The 19,625-nt window shown below is 45.6% G+C and overlaps 1 pseudogene; it reads left to right on the top strand.

Annotated features, from left to right (window-relative positions):
• Nucleotides 1-19,625, top strand: part of LOC105506539 — a 63,729-nt pseudogene that overhangs the window by 24,726 nt on the left and 19,378 nt on the right.

Here is a 19,625-nt window from a genome sequence, read left to right as displayed (position 1 = left end):
CAGGAAACAACAGATGCTGGAGAGGATGTGGAGAAATAGGAAGGCTTTTACACTGTTGGTGGGAGTGTAAATTAGTTCAACCATTGTGGAAGACAGTGTGGTGATTCCTCAAGGATCTAGAAGCAGAAATACCATTTGATCCAGCAATCCCTTTATACACCATGGAACAGTATGCAGCCATAAAAAAGAATGAGTTCATATCCTTTGCAGGGACATGGATGAAGCTAGAAACCATCATCCTCAGCAAACTAACACAGGAACAGAGAACCAAACACTGCATGTTCTCACTCATATGTGGGAGCTGAACAATGAGAACACATGGACATAGGGAGGGCAACATCACACACTGGGGCCTGTCCAGGGGTGGTGGACAGGGGAGGGGGAGCATTAGGACAAGTACCTAATGCACGCAGGGCTTAAAACTTAGATGACAGGTTGATGGGTGCAGCAAACCACCACGGCATATGTATACCTATGTAAAAACCTGCATGTTCTGCACATGTATCCCAGAACTTAAAATAAAATAAAAATAAATAAATAAATAAATACAAATCAATAAGAAGACAGAGATTTTCAGACTGGATAGATGAATATGATTCAACTATATGCTGTCTACAGGAGCCACGCCTTAATTCCAAAGATATGAAGAGATTAAAAGTAAAAGAATAGGAAAAAAGATGTATCATGCAAACAACAACCATAAGAAAGCTGAACTGCCAATACTAGACCCGTTTCAAAAAAAAAAAAAACAGCCCACTTCTCTACACTGTGGCACTGGGGATTAAGTTTCCACACATGAACTTTGGGGTACACATTCAAGCCATAACACTTGGGCTTTGGCAAAAGATTCTTAGCTATGAGACTATGAGCATGGGCAGTAAAAGAAAAAACAAAATGAACTTCATCAAAATTAAAAGATTTTACCCAAAGAATGAAAGAAAATATTTGCAAATAATGTAAAAGAACTTGTATCCAGAATATTCAAAGAACTCTTACCACTCAATAATAAAAAGATAATTAGATTAAAAAGTAGGCAAAGGTTCTAAGTAGACATTTCTTCAAAGAAGTTACAGAAATGAGAGGTAACCACATGAAAAGATGCTCGACATCATTAGTCATTTGGGAATTAAAACCACAGTGAGATGCCACTTTGTACCACCAGGATGACAGCCCTGCCGACAAGGCCCCCACTATGGGAAGTGCCTCTGAGAGTTCAAACAGGGTCTTTCAAGTACTTACAAAGAAGTCCACTTTAAGCGGTTACTTTAACGCTCTTCATAGAACTAGGCGGGCAATAAATTCAAGTGACAGGCATCCTGTACATTACTTGCCCCATTAGGAGGGTGAGTAGGGCTTTCTTATAGGGTGAAGCCTGTGGCTGTTTTCTTTTCTTGCCTTTTTTTTTTTTTTTTTTTGAGATGGGATCTCGCTGTGTCACCCAGGCTGGAGTCCTGGGGCACAATCTCGGCTCACTGCAACCTCCACTTCCCGGATTCAAGTGATTCTGGTGCCTCAGCCTCCTGAGTAGCTGGGACTACATGAGTGCACCACCATGCCTGGCTAATTTTTGTATTTTTAGTATAGATGGGGTTTCACAATATTGGCCAGGCTGATCTCAAACTCCTGGCCTCAAGTGATTCACTCACCTTGGCCTCCCAAAGTACTGGAATTACAGGTGTGAGCCACCACACCTGGCCTGTTTTCTTCTTCCTTAGGGTAATTTCTCTCCCAGGAAACTCCTTATAACTCCCTTCATACTATCCCTGGAGGAATGAATCTCTGACAGGTCTTACAACCATTTACCAGATATTCCCAGCACCTCTGAACCCCAGGACTGACCATAGCTCCTGTTCCCTTCCAGGAGTTTCCTAAGCTCCAACACAATTACTTTCTGCTTTGTTCTAGATCTATAAAATATGTATAATATATGTATTTGTAGAGATGGGATTTTTGCTAAATTGCCCAAGCTCGCCTTGAAATTCTGGACTCAAGTGATCTGCCTGCCTCAGCCTCCCAAGTAGCTGGGACTACAGGCCCATGTCACAACACCCAGCTAAATATTCAGACGTATACATATATTTAAATATATATATAACATATATATTTATATGTAAAATTATATATATATATATAGAGAGAGAGAGAGAGAGAGAGAGAGACGGGGTTTCACCAAGTTTTTACCAAGTTGCCCAGGCTGGTCTTGAGCTCCTGAACCCAAGCAATCTGCCTGCCTCAGCCTCCCAAAGTGCTGGGATTACAAGCTTGAGCCACCATGCCCGGCCAGCAGCTTTTATATGCGTGATTATCTAATTTTATTCCTGCCTTTTCCAAGACTGTGTTATGATTTTTGTGGGTCCTGGACAATTTTGTCTTCATGGACTTCTTCATCCATAAAAATACTAAATGTTATAATTTTAAAATACTAAAATTGTGTTAAAAATTTGCATTGGCATGAAGATACTCATTTTTCTTCCACATAAACTTTCATGTTTTCTTCTATTTTAAAAGAAATTAAAATATTTTCATGGGTTCTAAAATTATTGTGGCCTCCAGGTACTGGGCCTTCTGTAACCATGAATTAAGTTGGCCCTGGTCTTTCTGTCTTTGTAACCCTAGTTCTCAGTCTGAGTACTATCAATATTCAATAAATTTGTGTTGAAGGAGGTTAATATTCTAGTCCAGCACACTCAAAAAGTTGTTTGAGAATCAAATGGGAGAGGAGTTTCAGAAGCAATGTATAAACTGTGAGGTCTATGCAAATCAAAGAAATTTGGGGCAGGGAAAGAGATGTTAATTTGTGCAACGAATTCAAGATTTCATCCAGAAGAGGAAGCACACCAGGCTCTGAGTATCACTGGTAGGGAAAGCAGCAGAACAACGAAGCAAATGTTTGCCTCCGTCAGTGTTTTGCCAAGGCCTGGGCCTGCGTGGTGCTCGCCCCTGGATTTGGACAGCTGTCAGGAAAATCAGCAGGAACCGGGAACGAACGTATGTGGAGGCACAGGAAACATTAGACTGTGAAAGCTGATCCGCCGGCCCAACGCCACCAGATGGCAGTATGTCAATGGGGAGGCTGACGGAGCGTCTCCAAGGGGCCCCAGTTAAATGACCTTGTGCTCATAACAAGACCAGGGGAGCTGCTTGTTAGGATAATTGCTGATCATTTTTCTTCTCATTATCGAATGAGGATTTTTGTTTTAGATTAACAGCAAAGAATACAAAATTGAGTATGTTATTGTACTCCTTCTCCACAATGAGGCTAAAACCAAGGTAGGGAGTTAAGACACGCAAAAAAAAAAAAAAAAAAATCCAAAAAACAAATCAACAAAAAAAAACAGTAATGGGTATTGATAATAGGTATTGATAGTCATTGTACACAAATTCATTCATCATCATCATCATCATCATCAATTACAAAATGCTACTGATGTTGAGTTTTCATTCAGCCGACCTCGGTGAATTTCTTCTGAGTCTTGTAAACGGAAGTTAATTCACTGGGGGACGTAAATTGTATGGACATGGTCTGTGATAATACTCACTCCAAGAGTCATCCAGGGCTGGAAAACTGCTTCTGTGTCAGAGGCCACACACTGCAGCCAAGCCCAGGGTCCGGCCTTCCCTCAGCAGCTGAGGACTTGCAGACAATGCGTTCCTGGGTCAGCCAAGGGCTGGAAAAGTGCTTCCGTGTCAGAGGTCACACGCTGCAGCCAAGCACAGGGCCCAGCCTTCCCTCAGCAGCTGAGGACTTGCAGACAATGCGTTCCTGCATCACAGCTGCATCTTACTTACCCTGGAGGCTGCCAAGTAGCTAGGAGAGCATGGACCTTTCCTTTAGGACACCTGTATTGGTTTCCTCAGGCTGCCATAACAACCTACCCCAGATGGGGTGACAAACAACAGAACTTTATTTTCTCACAATTCTGGAGGCTGGAAGCCTGAGATCAAGGTGCCAGCAAGATTGGCTTCTTCTGAGACCCCTCTGTGCGGCATAGAGAGAGCCTCCATTCTGTGTCTTCATGTGGTCTTCTTCGTGCTTCTCTGTAACCAATCTCCTCTCCCTAGAAGGACATCAGTCAGGTTAGATTGGGGCCCACCCTAATGACTTTATTTTAATTTAATTATTTTTATAAAACCCTATTTCCAAATACAGTCCCATTCGGAGGTACTGAGGCTCAGGACTGCAACACTAAATTTTGGAGGGACATAACTCAGTCCATAGGAGCACCCAAATTCTTATCTTTGTTCCCCCACTTACTAGGCGGGTGATATACTAACGTTAGGCAAGTCACTCACTGGGCCTCAGGCTTATTGGCTGTAAAAACAAGGTTCTTGGATTATGTCATCTCTGTGGTCTAAAAATCTATGATCACTATAATCAATACAAGTCTGAATTTTCCAAGACCAAGAGCAGGATGATTTCCAAACCAGCCACAAAGGACAACTGTCTCCTTGCATGGGTATCAGCGTGTATATGCACATGTGTGTTTCTATATACTCTGTTATCTGTAAAAACAGCTTTCATCAACTTATGAAGACCACTTTCCACATATACTCATGCACTTAGTGCTTAAGGATATCAAAACAAAGCATAATAAAAATGTATGTTCTCCAAGTAAGTTGGTAATTTTTCTTCTATTCCATCTTTGAAAGAAAACTGCAAGCAGAGTCTACTCCATTCTCTTTTTTGAGTCCTTGTCTATGTGGCTATTCTCTGCATGGATTACCCACTTCTGCACTCATCCCTGCCCTATTTCTGCAGAACAGGCAGCTATACCAAGGCTCAACTCAAATGTCACCACCTCCATAAAACCTTCCCAATATCCCAGAAAGAACTGTCTGCTCTTTTCACTACCTCCATAGCATATGGTATGCTTTTCTGTCATGATAAATAGAACCAGACGGCAATGCTACCCAGCCAGGCCTATGTAATTATTCTTCCTAAGTCCAATTTATTCACTTAGCAGGACTCCAGCAGCCACCATACTAAACTTCACTGTTTAGGCTAACATGATGTATCCAACCCAGACCTGGCCTCAGTAAGGAAGAGCCATCAGTGATCACTCAGGGCTGTGTGCTTTTTTGTCAGAGGCTAGCAGTGTATTATTTCTGAACATGCCAAGGAGATTACTTCAAAGGTAGGACAATATTGCCAAAGGCCCCTTCTCCTGAGAGCACTGACGAGTAATGGGACCAGCACTACATTCACTACCAGTCATCCAAGGAACAAAATGAAAAACATAGAGGTCTTATTCCACCCTCTTCCTGCTCTCTCCTGTCCCGCTGTGTACAGCAGATAGAGGTACCAAAAGAACAGCCAGAGACATAAAGCACACCCAGATGAAAACCAGGCTACTCAATACTCATCTTGGCTTTTTCTCTTCAGCGCCCTCCTCACCAGTGCTCCCTTCCAGTTGGAAACAGGCCCTAGGAGTGGCTCACACCTGTAATCCCAGCACTTTGGGAGGCCAAGGCAAGCGAATGACTTGAGGTGAGGAATTCAAGACCAGCCTGGCTAATATGGTGAAACCCCATCTCTACTAAAAATACAAAAATTAGCTGGGCATGGTGGCTCACCCCTGTAATCCCAGCTACTTGAGGGGCTGAGGCAGGAGAACCTGGGAGGCGGAGGTTGCAGGGAGCCGAGATTGCACCACTGCACTCCAGCCTGGGCTACAGAGTGAGACCCCGTTTCGAAAAAAAAAAAAGAAAGAAAGAAAGAAAAGAAAAAGAAATAGGTCCTACCTCTGGGCTCCCTGTGGCCTTCACATTTCTCATAGAAGAGAGAGATGTGTTAGAGCTATGATTCAGCCAAGGTGTGTACATCTGTGAAAATTACAGAAGGCTGGCCGGGCGTGGTGGCTCACGCCTGTAATCCCAGCACTTTGAGAGGCCAAGGCGGGTGGATCACCAGGCCGAGAATTTGAGACCATCCTGGCCAACATGGTGAAACCCCGTCTCTACTAAAAATACAAAAAATTAGCTGGATGTGGTGGCGGGCACCTGTAGTCTCAGCTACTCAGGAGGCTGAGGCAGGAGAATCACTTGAACCCGGGAGGCGGAGCTTGCAGTGAGCCAAGATTGCGCCACTGCACTCCAGCCTGGCGACAGAACGAGACTCCGACTCAAAAATAAAAAGAAGAGAAAATTAGAAAAGGCCACATTGGAGCTCTGGAGGAGAGATGGAGGATTGTCTTCTGCACGGAAGACAAATTACCTGAACTTAAACACCAGAAGTCCAAGGACTGGGAGTAGAACGTTCTCTAAAGGATTAACACCTGGTTAGCAACAAACTGTGTGACTGCAAGCGAAGCAAATCAGCAACTTCTCTGGCTCTTTCATCTGCATAAAATGAGGGTTGAACTCCATGATGTGCAAGATATCTCCTCCAGCCGTGGCAGTCTGATTCTACTAATCCATCCCAGGCAGGTTTTTCTGAAGAGAAATTTTCAAGAGAAAGGAGAGGGAAAGAGCGTTAGGGAATTACAGCCCAACAGCTTTCTCTTGATGAAAAGAGACCAGATTCACAGCAAATTTTCCTACCAACTGACTTGGAAAAGCAACATAGATGTGAAAACACATATTTATTTATATTTCAGCTTTTTGCTAGTGAAAATTCTTGTCTGTTTCAATTAAATTGAAAACCGAATTTGCTTAACCAGTGAATTTGCTTAATAGGCTGACCTGAGAAAATAAAAGATTAACAGATCTCTCTAGAATATATCACTTTTATTCTGAATTTAATCATACATTTTGCATAAGTGCAAATGTAAAACACTTTGAGACGAAATTCTTAGAACGGAAGCATATTAAAATAAAATTAAAATGGAATCATTTTTCTTTGACAGCTAAATTCAGAAACTTGAGTATTAGATTTAGTTCAGAAGTTGCCATTTCAAATAATTTTTAAGCATTGGTCAGTCGAGGTAAAATTGTGAGTTAGAAAGGTGATCTTTGCACCCTTCCTCTTTCCTGGCACCCATGCCATTTCTCTCAGTAACCTCGCTCTAAGCCCCCCTCCAAGCATCCATGCCTCATTTTGCCCTTCATCTATGAGGGTTCTGCTCCTTTTCCCCATTTCTTCACCTGTTGTCATTCCCAACCTAGCTCTGCTTTCCCCAAAACATCCAGTACCCAGCAATTTCTTCATCCTGCTTTCATCAAAAGTAAGCTGCCCTGTCCTCCATTTCTGGAGGGCTACGTTCCTGAGAATTGGTGGTCAGCTGTGGTGGCCTCCTGGAAACCTAAGTGCCCTTACAGTACACCAGGAGAGGCAGAAAGCACACAGCAAAGAGGGGATATGTCCTGGGCAGGCCATCCTGAAGCATGCAGGGCAACTCCTAGAGTTCACCTTAAAAGGCTTACGATATGGCGTGGCTCTGTGCCCACCTAGATCTCATCTCAAACTGTAATCCCCACATGTGGAGGAAGGGCCTGTAATCCCCAGGTGTCCAGGGAGGGAGGTAGTTGGATCATGGGGGCTGTCTCCCCCATGCTGTTCTCGTGATAGTGAGTTCTCACGAGAGCTGACGGTTTTATAGGTGTCTGGCATTTCCCGTTTGCACTTCTCCCTCCTGCCACCATATGAAGAAGGTCCTTGCTTCCCCTTTGCCTTCCGATTCCTTATGAGAATCGGAATTCCTTATGAGCCAATCGTGTTCCTTATGAGAATCTAATGCCTGATGATCTGTCACTGTCTCCCATCATCCCCAGATGGGACCATCTAGTTGCTGGAAAACAAGCTCAGTGTCCCCCCTGATTCTACACCATGCTGGGTATGTAATAGTAGTAGAAATAAAGTGTACAATAAATGCAATGGGCTTGAATCATCCTGAAACCATCCCCCACCAGCCCCTGGTCTGTGGAAAAATTGTCTTCCATGAAACCGGTCCCTGGTGACCAGTTTGTCAAAAAGGTTAGAACCATTGCTCTACAAGAAAAATCTCCCAAAATGTTAAAAGTGTCTATTAATGGAATAGGCTAGTCAATGGAATGGGTAGATCAAAAGCCTGCCCTTAGCCAGGTACGGTGGCTCACGCCTGTAATCTCAGCACTTTGGGAGGCTGAGGCAGGTAGATCACGAGGTCAAGAGATCGAGACCATCCTGGGTAACATAGTGAAACCCTGTCTCTACTAAAAATACAAAAAATTAGCCGGGTGTGGCGGCGGGTGCCTGTAGTCCCAGCTACTCAGGAGGCTGAGGCAGGAGAATGGCGTGAACCCGGGTGGCGGAGCTTGCAGTGAGCCGAGATCACACCACTGCACTCCAGCCTGGGCAACAGAGCAAGACACTGTAAAAAAAAAAAAAACAAAAAAAAAACAATGCCTGCCCTTTGCTAAAGATGATCAAATAAAGGCTAACTAGTTACCAGGAGGAATTATTTTTGAAGAGGAAAATAATCCAATCACCACTGAGCACTTTCTGTGGTCAAACACAGGACTAGGTGCTGGAGACAGAAAGCTGAACAGATTGCAGTCTTAGGAAAAAGATATCAGCAGTTTACAACAGTACACGTCACTCATGTGTCACTGGCCTCACCAGCCTATAACAACAAAATAAGACTAAACTTACTTTTTATATACCAAAATTATTTTAGCACCAACCCCTACCTGCTCTGCCCCCCCCAACCCCCACCTACATTCTAGAAATTAGCCTCCTATAAAGGATCTGCAATTATTCATCTGTCTCCTGGGATAAAGCCTTCTTATCTGGCCATCAGGGGAAAGAAGGAGCATAAGGACAGAAAGCAATGGCAATCATGACAGAGCAAGCTATAGAATTATAATCAAGGCTGGGGGGAAGCCTGTTTTGGAATTTGGTGCAGAGTTGGAGGGAGGCTACGTCATGGGTGAAGTCGATCAGGAGAGTTTGAGGGTGGCAAAACACATTCAGAATTTACTGGCTGAATACATCGTTTCGACCTGGAAATGGGCATGGTACCTGAATATTAACCCTAAAGGACTTGATTTCCCCTAGAGAAGTGGGCCAAGAATGTTGGCATTGGGCGGGAGAAGTGTGGAAGTGAGAAAGGCACCTGTGTGTGTTAAGCTATGTATTAGACTGTTTTCAAGTTGTAGCGTGATTGATCTCTCTCTCTCCATAACCCCAAGTCCCTCCCACTTTTTTAAATTTTTTTTATTTTTTTATTATTTCTTTTAGACAGAGTCTCTCTTTGTTGCCCAGGCTAGAGTGCAGTGGCATGATCCTGGCTCACTGCAACCTCTGCCTCCCACATTCAAGCGATTCTCCTGCCTCAGCCTCCTGAGTAGCTGGGAGTACAGGCACATGCCACCACACCCAGATAATTTCGTATTTTTAGTAAAGATTTCACCACGTTAGCCAGGCTGGTCTCGAACTCCCGACCTCAGGTGACCCGCCCGCCTCAGCCTCCCAAAGTGCTAGGATTACAGGTGTGAGCCACTGCACCCGGCCCCTCCCTCTTTTGTCTACTTGTTAGCAGCTAAATGAGCAGAAATGCACTAATGACTCCACACTGCTAAGGAAGGTTATGGGAGGAGATGAAGAGAACAGGCCTCATTGGAAGGTGCAAGACTGGTGAGGGCCAAACGCTGACAGCAGAAGAACTGGCCAGAGACCTCATCCAAAAAGCTGCTGCCATTTGAGGTTGCTTGGGTTCAGTCACAGGGGGCAAGATAATTGATTTTCAGAGGAAACCTCTGGAGGCTTTTCTTTATGCATGAGCCCCAAAGCGGTGGGTCCAGCCTGTGCTATCCTTTCCAAGTTCATGACACTCCCTGGTGAACAGCATGTACCTCTGACCCTGTCTGCAACGTTCTTGCTGGTGTTTACTCAGAGTCACGACTCAAACATGATCCAAAAAGATCAACGTCGACAGTGCGAGTGAATTTCCCTGCCAGTCCCAGCCCTGTCCCCAGGGCCAGGATCTGATCCAGGACAGATGGGATTCCTTCGGCAGAAGTGACCCCGAGGCTCAGCTAGTGATCCTGAGGGGGATTTTATTTTACTGTTTGCAGCACAAACAGGATGCCACATACTTCAAGCACAACAGAATAACAAACCTCACGGAAATGCCAAGAAGTCCTTGTGGGGGGGAAAACGGCCTTGATTCCGGAGAAAAGGAAAAATTGTAATAATGTTATTACCCCAAAGAAACCACTTAGAGAAGTCAGATGATTTTCCAACCCAGAGAGATGAAAGTAAAACACCATGAACTAGACCGAATGCCAGAAGGAGGTCCCTTGCAATAGTCAATATTGCAACACGACTCTCCAGATGGCTCTCTCTGGGGCAGGCGGACTCTATTGGAGAAGGAAGTGGGTAGGAGGGAGAGGGAGAGAGGCCACATTCACAACAGGCAAGGAAAGGGAAATGAGCATTTAATTTTAAACTATCCTCACGGGCTCCCCACTGCTCGAGCCCACCAGAGAACAGAGAGAAGGAAAATAGTCACATTGTGCACCATGTATGTGTGTGTTCTTCTCTCTCCAGCTCTGTTTACACAATTCGCACGTGTGACTTCAAGGCAGTGTATTCCAGAGGGGGTCCTACCGATCGCTGCTTCTTCGAGATGTTAATCTGTGTTATCAAAAGTGGAGGAGGGGCAGGGATGTCCTGTGATCAAACTAGTTCTGAAACACTGCACTTATCAAATATTTAAATGTTTTTCTACTGTAGCGCCTCTAGGTTCCTTTAGCCTTCTCCTGTACAGTGTGACTTTCCAAAAGGGGAAACACGTGGTATTTCCCAAATTTATTTATTTGTTTTATTATTATTTTTTAATAGAGATGAGATCTCACTATGTTGTCCAGGCTGGCCTCGAACTCCTGGGCTCAAGCAATCCTTCTGCATAGGCTGGGACCACAGGTCCTCACAACCACAACTGGCTTAGACGTTTCCCAAATTTAGATGAAAGGATACTTCTCTCATGAACTGTTTTCTGGACCTAGTGTTCCAGCAAACCTATCTTTTATGGAACCTGCCATTCGGCCTTAAGATCATTCTCACATTTGTCTTTTCCTTCTAATGTCGCCCTCGCTACCCTAGTCCCAGCAACTGCCTCCTGCCTAGGCTGGTCAGCTCGGGATCTTCAACCTGAATTCTATTCTGTATGCTACTGACATGTTACCCAGTCGCTCTCCTCTCTCTGCCTTGAGATAACACAAACTCTGCACCCATATACCTCTGCTCTTGCCCCAAAATAAGAAAGACCACTTCTTGAGCTATTTCAAGCACTTTACTTATATTACCTCATTCCGTGTTTCCCGCAGCCTCATGCAGTAAGTGCATTCCTTTAAAATTATACAGATAAGAAAACAGAGCTATAGAGATAGATGTTCAGTAACTTGCCCAAGGTCACACGGCTAATCAGCAGCAGAGTCATGGTATGAACCTGGGCGTTCTGGCTGCAGAACTAAGACTCACTTGTAGCTCCCACCTGCATGCCTCTGCAGATCAACCCTTGCAATCCACCTGCCTCATATCTACTTCCCAGGCCTCGCTCATGAAGCATCCTCAGCCTGGAATGCCATCTCTCTGATGCCCCATTCTACTGCAAACACAGGGTTAACCTGGGCAAGGCTGGAAGGCTTAGCTAGTCCTGTTGAGTTTGGACTCTGTCCTGAGGACAACTGGGAGCCTTTAGTAGATTTAGAAAGATGTGTGACAGGATAAACCTATGAGAGGCCAGGCATGGTGCTCATGCCTGTAATCCCAGTGCTTTGGGAGGCCGAAGTGGGAGGATTACTTGAGGTCAGGGGTTTGAGTTTGAGACCAGCCTGGGCAACATGGCGAGACCCCATCTCTACAAAAAAAGAAAAAAACCTATAAGGTCTATACACTGCTCTTGTCATCCCCATTTTCCAAATGAGGAAACTAAGGAGCAGAGAAGTTAAGAGCTCATCCGAAGTTAACCTGGCTAGAAAGCAATGTGAGCTGAAGCTATCTGCTTCTAAGGTGATCCTCTCTTAATATTTCCAAAGTGAGCATTACTGCTTCTCCTGAGTGTTTTTTCGCTGTTCTCTAAACTTTTATCTGTGCTCAGAATATCCCACAATTGTTTTGAAATGGACTGGGAGAGGACAGGTTAGATGCAGCAAAGCTGTGAGGCGGCTGTTGCAGGGCAGGCCTCATGCTGTCCTGAACGTGGGCAGAAGCCGGGAAGACGCAGACAAGTGGACAGATTTGAGAAGGGTCCAGAAGGAGCCCCCATAGGGATTGGTGCTGAATAAACTGTGAGGAGTAAGGAAGAAAGACAACCCCAAAATCAGTCTAGTGTTCAGTTTGGAAAACTGGGTGCTACTCCAGGCTTCCATTGGTTTATGTGGGATTAGCACGGCAGCCTGTTAGATGGGCCACCTGGCTCCCAGTACTTCAACCTCAATTCCATTCTGCAGACTAATAACACCTTTATCTTTACCAAAAGTGCAGAAACTGTCATGGGAGCAGTTTAAGGAGAAATTACTTGCTTAAAGCAAATGAAGGGTCAACTAGGAATATTTACAAAGCATCTCATTATTATTATTTTTTAAACAGAAACCTAATAACCAGGAGGCATATGTTATATGTCAGGCACAGAGCTAGGAATTAGACATAATAGATAAAGGTACATCAAAATATATTGCTCAAAAAAATGTATTCCACTGATAGCCTGGAAGATCAGCGAAAGACATCGCTGCCTACTTATGGTTGGAAAGGGAAAGGAGTCCTCTCTGCCTCCAAATATCCCCCTGTGGATGTTTGCAATCCAGCATTTGAGATTCCACAGAACCTCCAAATAGGAGATCTTGGAGCTGACCTATTCAAATATTCTAGTATTTCTTTTGAGAAAACTGGGCTGTGAGAGGCTAAGTGATTTGTCCAGCATTACCCAGGTTGCTACTGGTCCCCAGTCTAGGGACCCCGAATTCCCCCTGATATTCCCTCTTTTGAATCTTCTTTGATAACTGAAATATGGGAGGGAAGGTGAGGCAATACTTTGGCATCCCTAAGGCCTTGGAGTGACAGTCCTACAACCTCCTAAGAGGCTTTCCTCTGTTACCAAAAAGAATTGCACAGGAAGCTTTGCTGAAGAGGCCACTGACATTTCACTGTAAGAATTTCTTTCTTCACTGCAGGCAGCCAGGATAGTGCTTCCTGGTTTTTCTCCAGGTTGCAAAGAGACATCGTCCTCAGGGACACTTTCGTTGCCTCTCCTCACCCATTTAAACACCCAGGGGCCAGCTACTGCCTTTACCCAGAGCAGATGAGCCCCAAGTTACTGAATCACAAAGCTTTAGCCAGAGCAATCTCTATCTAGTCCCGCTCCCTGCCTTGAGATAAGATTTTGTTATCCCAAATTTTGCACAGAAGGGCCTGAATCCCAGAGAGTTTAACCGACTGGCCCAAGGTCATAGAGCTAGTAATTAGAACAGTCACTTCAGGCTATTACCTACTTAGAATCCTAGAGGCTGAAAGTGATCTGAGAAATACAGTGACCATATTTTCAGAACCCAAAACTAGGACATTTAGCCTGAAAAACCCAAGTACATTTACAGGGACAGTGAACAGATTATCTGAATTGGTACTGTCCCAGAAAAGGGGATTTATGGCTGTGGCTGTTAGAGATCATCCAGTCCAATCCCTGCATTTCATAGTTGAGGCAACTGAAGCCCAAGGAGCCTAAGTGACTTGCCGGAGGTCGTAGGCAGAAAAGTTTTCTGTTTTCTCAACTCTGAAGGTTGAGTCAACAGGGCGTGGGTGGGAGAGGACAAAAAGGGGCCATTGATCCAGGGCGCTTTCCCTCACATGGACTGACCTAACCCCACAGTGCCTGCTTTAATCCAGCATGGGTGCGGCTGTCCCCTAAACACCAGAGAAATAACATATGAAACCAGATAAAGCTCAGGGTCTTCAGCTCTTGCAGGCCTGGGCAGCTAAGGAAAAGGAATTTGGAGACCTAAAGTACTTTTTCTTCAGAAGCGTAGCACTCAGTGGAAAGTAGCTGTAGTTTTCTAAGGTTTTCTTCTTTCCCCCAGAAATAGGATGCTAAAATGACAAGATATAAGCTAATAACCCCCCTGGCATTCTAAATTCTAGTGTAAATCAAGGCAAAATGTCAAACAGGCAGGTAGTTTAAAAGGATCCGCATAAGCCCTGTAATGAGCTCAGCACCAAAAATATTTATTATTAAGCCTTCAATTTGCTCCTGACCCCTACTTCATGCACTGTTTGACCTCATTTTACATTTAGTAAGAGAAAAGAAGGCAGCGTAAAGAATCAGCTCAAGGGCTCAGGGCAAGTCCATTTCCAGCCAGTTTCTTTGGCCTCGAGGCCCCCACATCAATACTCCTTCCCAATATTAAAAAGTTCTCTTCATGGTGTCCTTTTAATACTGCAGCTATCCAAATGAGGACTCCAAGGAGCAGATGGAATCCTTTCAACTGCCAGCCTAACCTCTCCTCTATGACAGTGCAGAACTACTCTGCTGATAGAGAAATTGCTTCCCGGAAAACCAATTTCCTCCTTATTGTCCTGCAGGCTGCTGTGAGACACCCTGCTGGGTGGGGTGGGCTCTTGGCCTGTTTATTCCACCAAGAGAGTGAAATTGCAAAGAGCATGTTGCTGGGACCGTTATTTAGAAGACGCGTTTGAATGGGAGTTGTGTTCCCGAGCTCGCGGTTTAGACATTTTTTTCCTGATGCTTATTTTCCATTGATCTAGTTGCTTTGCACCCTCTGAGGGCCTGGAGCTAGTGTTCTCAAAGCCTCTCTGCCCACGATACACCCACTATTATCAAGGTCCAACAATTATTTCATTCATTGCTTCGTTCATTCATTTCCTCTACATTTGTTTCTAAAGAACCGTAACCTGCCATTCAAGCTCACTGTTCCACTGGCAACGAGTGCAGATAGGCAGTGAATGGCCAGCCTCTACAAAGTGCTCCCAACACGCTGTCCCAATTGGAGCACTTTTCTATGTCCCCCCTCGACCCAACCTTCAATCCTGCCTTGGAGGAGAGCAAGTGACAGTGAACTTGAGAAGAGCTAATAAAAACCTGATCTCCCTGATAGCATCTTCTTTAATTATTTAAAGAAAGGGACAGCTTGTTTAAAAACACTTCCTATTCCAGTTCTTTTGTTGAAACTCTCTGAGTCAGTGACAGGTTGTAGAGCTGAGAGTAGGAAGGGCTGGCATTATTGAGAGAGTACAGCAGAAAAGATGCTTTTAGACAGAAAAGGAAGGACGATGCAAAACACCCTTTGAAGAAAGTTATGCACACATTTTCTTTTCCAACCAAAAATATCAGAAAAGACACCTTGCATATTAAAGAGTCGACTTCAGAAGGCCAAGAGAAGGGTCAGGTTTAACTTGCTGTTACCTGTGAATACACCAGAATGAGCAAAGGATTTCAAGTCTGATCTGAAAACTGGGTCTACCACTCAGTAATTGTGTGACCAAGGATAAGCTACTTAACTGGCCTCGCCTTCAGTTTCCTCATCTGTAAGATAGACATAATCACAGCTACCTTATCAAGGTAATTTGAGGATGAAACAGGGGTTACGGGGAGGCATGGAAGAGCTTAGCGAAGACCTAGTGCTTACTGAATACACAACACCTGTGATCTTAAAACGACTAGGGCACTGAATGAATTGAGAGGAAAGAAAGGCAATGGGAGTGACTACCTGGACTGCTCCAACATGGTTTCCGGTGGATTTATTTCCCTGCTGGACTTTATTCCCTGGAATATACATTTCAATTCCTCACACACGTTTAATGAATAGGTACTTAATTAGGATTAGACGCTGCACTCATTGGAAACCACCGGGTCTTTTTGTTTTGTTTGCTTGTTTGTTTTTTGAGACGGGGTCTCACTCTGCTGCCTAGGCTGGAGCACAGTGGCTAATCACAGGCGTGATCATGGCACACTGGGCTCAAGGGATCCTGCTGCCTCAGCCTCCTGAGTAGCTGGGATTACAGGTGTGCACCACCACGCCCAGCTCTCTGGGTCTTTCAATCACAGATCACAGAAGAAAGTTCAGACGGAAGCCGGACACCAGGAGAGAGACACAAAAGGTGTAGGTAGAGCTACGGTGTCTGCTCAGGCTCTGTCTTAGTAAATGTGGGGCCTTTGGGAATCAGTTTCTGTTCCTGTTTTGGAAGAGGAATTATGGAGCAGAGAGAATAGAGAGCCAGTGGAGACGGATCTGTCTTAGCTCATTTATGCTACTGTAACAAAATACCTGAGACTGGGTAGTTTATAAACAACGGAAACTTATTTCTCACAGTATGGAAGGCTGGGTGGGGAAAGATCAAGGTGCCAGCAGGCCCAGTGTCTTGGTCTCTGCTGGTCCTCAGACAGTGGAAAGGCAGAAGGACAAGAAGGGCTAGTTCCCTCCAGTCCTTTAACAAGGAATGAATCCAGTCCATGAGGTCAGAGCTGTCATGACCGAATCACCTCTTAAAGGCCCCATCTCTTAATACTGTTGCATTAGGGATTGCGTTTTCACGTGAATTTTGGAGGGAACACAACTTTCAAACCATAGCAGGGTCCAAACTGAGAAATCAGTAATAGGAAAAGAAACAAGGAGAAGGGAGAAACAGAAGTATGCTACTCAGCTTAACCACCAGCCTCCTCTTGTGAGTATCCACCCTTGTCTGTTTCCTGGCCCTAGTGTATGCACTGGACTAATCTCAGCAATATTTACAAAGCACTTACCTGGGCAAGGCAACGTCTAGGTATTGTGGAAAGAACAGGATGACTCATTTTCTTTAATGACACTTGTACAGAGCTTACTGTGTGCTAGGCACCTTTCTAAGGACCTTATAAATATATTAACTAGGTTAATATTCAAAACAACTCAATGAGATGGATATTTTATTATCCCTAATTTACCAACGAGAAAACTGAAGTATGATCATAATAGCTACTTTTTAGTAACTATCTAAAATGTGGGCAGGGCTTCAATGTTTCTTTTCTTTTCTTTTTTTTGAGATGGAGTCTCATTCTGCTGCCCAGGCTGGAGTGCAGTGGCGTTATCTAGGCTCACTGCAAGCTCTGCCTTATGGGTTCACACCATTTTCCTGCCTCAGCCTCCCAGGTAGCTGGGACTACAGGCGCCCGCTACCACGCCTGGCTAATTTTTTTGTATTTTTAGTAGAGACGGGGTTTCACCATGTCAGCCAGGATGGTCTTGATCTCCTGACCACGTGATCCACCTGCCTCGGCCTCCCAAAGTGCTGGGATTACAGGCGTGAGCCATTGCGCTCAGCCTCAATGTTTCTTAAATGTAGTCCTCAGAGCCCTATAAAATCAGGTTAGTATTGCTTGTATTTTACAGAGGAAGAAACTGAAGCTCGTTGAGCTTAGGTGACTTGTTGACAGCCATGCAGGCACTAAGCAGTGGAACTCCACTGCATGACACCAGCTCCTGGATCTCCAAGTCGCAGTCACTATCCTCAGGAAGCTGAGATGAGACGTGGGATAAGCATGCCTTATAGACAGACGCCAATGTGCAGCAAGAAGTTCCTAAGTCCTATCCTTCCTCCCCACTCCCATCGCCACAAGCATCTGGGATTAGAAGCTCCCCATCTTGCTGTGGGTGGAACGGAATAATCAGACTTACAGAAAAATTTACAGAAAAACTGAAGTGAGACCCCCACCCTCCAAAGGTGGCCTCAGGCCTGGAGGTTTAAAGACAGACTCAGGTTTTATTGTGTTACTGCCACCTTCTTAACCCCTGCCCTCAGTTCCTCATGCCCCAGCCTGTCTCTGCCCTTACTCTTCCTTTATCTCCAAGCCTATGTGACTGAAAAATAATCAGCTCTGGAAAGGGAAGGAAAGGGTCTCAGTGAGACAGGAGAGGGAGGAGGTGAAGGGTGGCTGAGCAAGCGGGGAGGTGGGGGCCCCAGGGTGGAGCTCAGAGGCCCCATTCCCCAGAAGCTCACCCTAGGCAGAGGAGGGCCACGGCTCAGGCTGCACAGGGCAAACAAGCAGCGTGGCTTTCAGAGCCCCTGCGGAGGATTCGCACTGGCAGGTGCCTTCTCCAGGGTCAGGAAACTTTGTAGCTCCAGGGTGAAGGGGATGGAAGCTGGGGAGAGCCTCTGAGATGAATGCTGTTCCAACCTCTCCCCACTCTCTTCCCCTCTACACAGAAGCCAGAAGCCCGGTGTTGCGGCCCATATTGCTTTGAAGTCCTGCCCTTTGTCCACTTCTTCCTGAACAGATCCGTCTTCCTGGGGCAGGACATGCATTCCTCACACCATACTTTTTGAAGGGGATGAGGTAAACCTGGCCGAGCCGGTTAGTGCTGGGGTGGAGCCCAGCCACGGCCCTGATCCAGAGGCTCTGTTACCTGGGGCAGCAGAAGTGAATGAGAAGACAGCTGTAAATCATGTCTGGCCTGCTGATGACATTCTCCTCTGTCAGCTAAAGGACTGAGGATGGTACAGCCCCTTGAGTGACTCTGGGCAGGGCTGTGACAGGGAGCCCCTTAGCCAGTGTTTGGGAAGGAGGAATTCAGATCCTGGGAAAAACAGCGAGCAGCAGCAGGTGTGGAGTAAGCAGGGAGTGACCCGTCTGGGACAATTGCCTAGAATAAACACTATTGTCTGTCACAGGCTTTTCTGTGCCAGCCTGGGCCTGCTGAGCTGACCGTGTTTGAAGGGCCAGTCGTGGGCTAAGCTAGGCAAGCTGAGATCAGTCCTGCAGGAACCTGAGGTCATCACAGGATGTGAAGACAGAGGTCAGGAGCTTGTGGGACCAGGAATGAGTGAGGAGATCGAAAGTAAGTGTCAAGGGAGTGAAGACCCAGGAGGAAGGCTGCAACCAGGCTGGGTGACATTCGTTCTAACTTCCTGGTATCGTCTTGGGTGGTCCAGTTTAAAAGAACAAGACCTGACCAGAAACTGCAGAGCCTCTCTCCAGACTTCCAGGGCTGGCTTCAGTTACACCCACTGTCTTCCCACTGTCTTCTCAGCCCCTGGAACGCACATGCTCGTGCGTCCACCCCTGCTCCATCTGTCCTTGTGACCCTCTGGTTTTCACTCACCTCCTAGTGCTGTTCTTCTTTATCCCAGGAAACTTGCATCCTCCTACTATTATCTTCACTGCTCAGAAACCAACAAAGATTTAACCACATGAAAATGCACATTTTACCCTCATTCTACTCAAAGTGATGTAATTCACCTTGTCCTTCGCCGGGGGGGCGGGACTTACAACCTCATTCACTCCTCTCCCTTTAGACACTGAGCATTAGGAAAACTGTTACCTGGAGGAAAGGCCCATTAAGGAAGGTACCGTGGTGACCCAAAAACAGCCCTGGAGGAAACGTGCTATCCAGAGCAGGCTAGGACCTACTGATGGGTGTCCTGGGAAAATGGCCCCGCTCCACTCCCACCCCGGGACCTCTGTGAGGTATTTTACTTCAGGAATGATAAGCACAGATCTCTAGCAAAGCTCTTTCTTGACCACAGCCAGTTAGGTGAGAATATAGCAATAGGGAAGAAGGCAGCGGCAGGCAGAGTCTCTGACAGCCACCAAATTGGAGCTCTTGCTTCCGCTCCTCCAATCATCTCTCGTGGAACCTAGGCCATCTATTTTCATTTTGGAAGAAAGAAAGCAAAGGAAAGAAGGGGGAAGGGGAGGGGAAGGAGAAGGGGAAGAGAGAGG

The sequence above is a fragment of the Colobus angolensis genome, unplaced genomic scaffold (assembly GCF_000951035.1).
Source record: "Colobus angolensis palliatus isolate OR3802 unplaced genomic scaffold, Cang.pa_1.0 Scaffold137, whole genome shotgun sequence".
Lineage (NCBI taxonomy): Eukaryota > Metazoa > Chordata > Mammalia > Primates > Cercopithecidae > Colobus > Colobus angolensis.
This window is presented reverse-complemented; position numbering and strand designations above follow the sequence as displayed.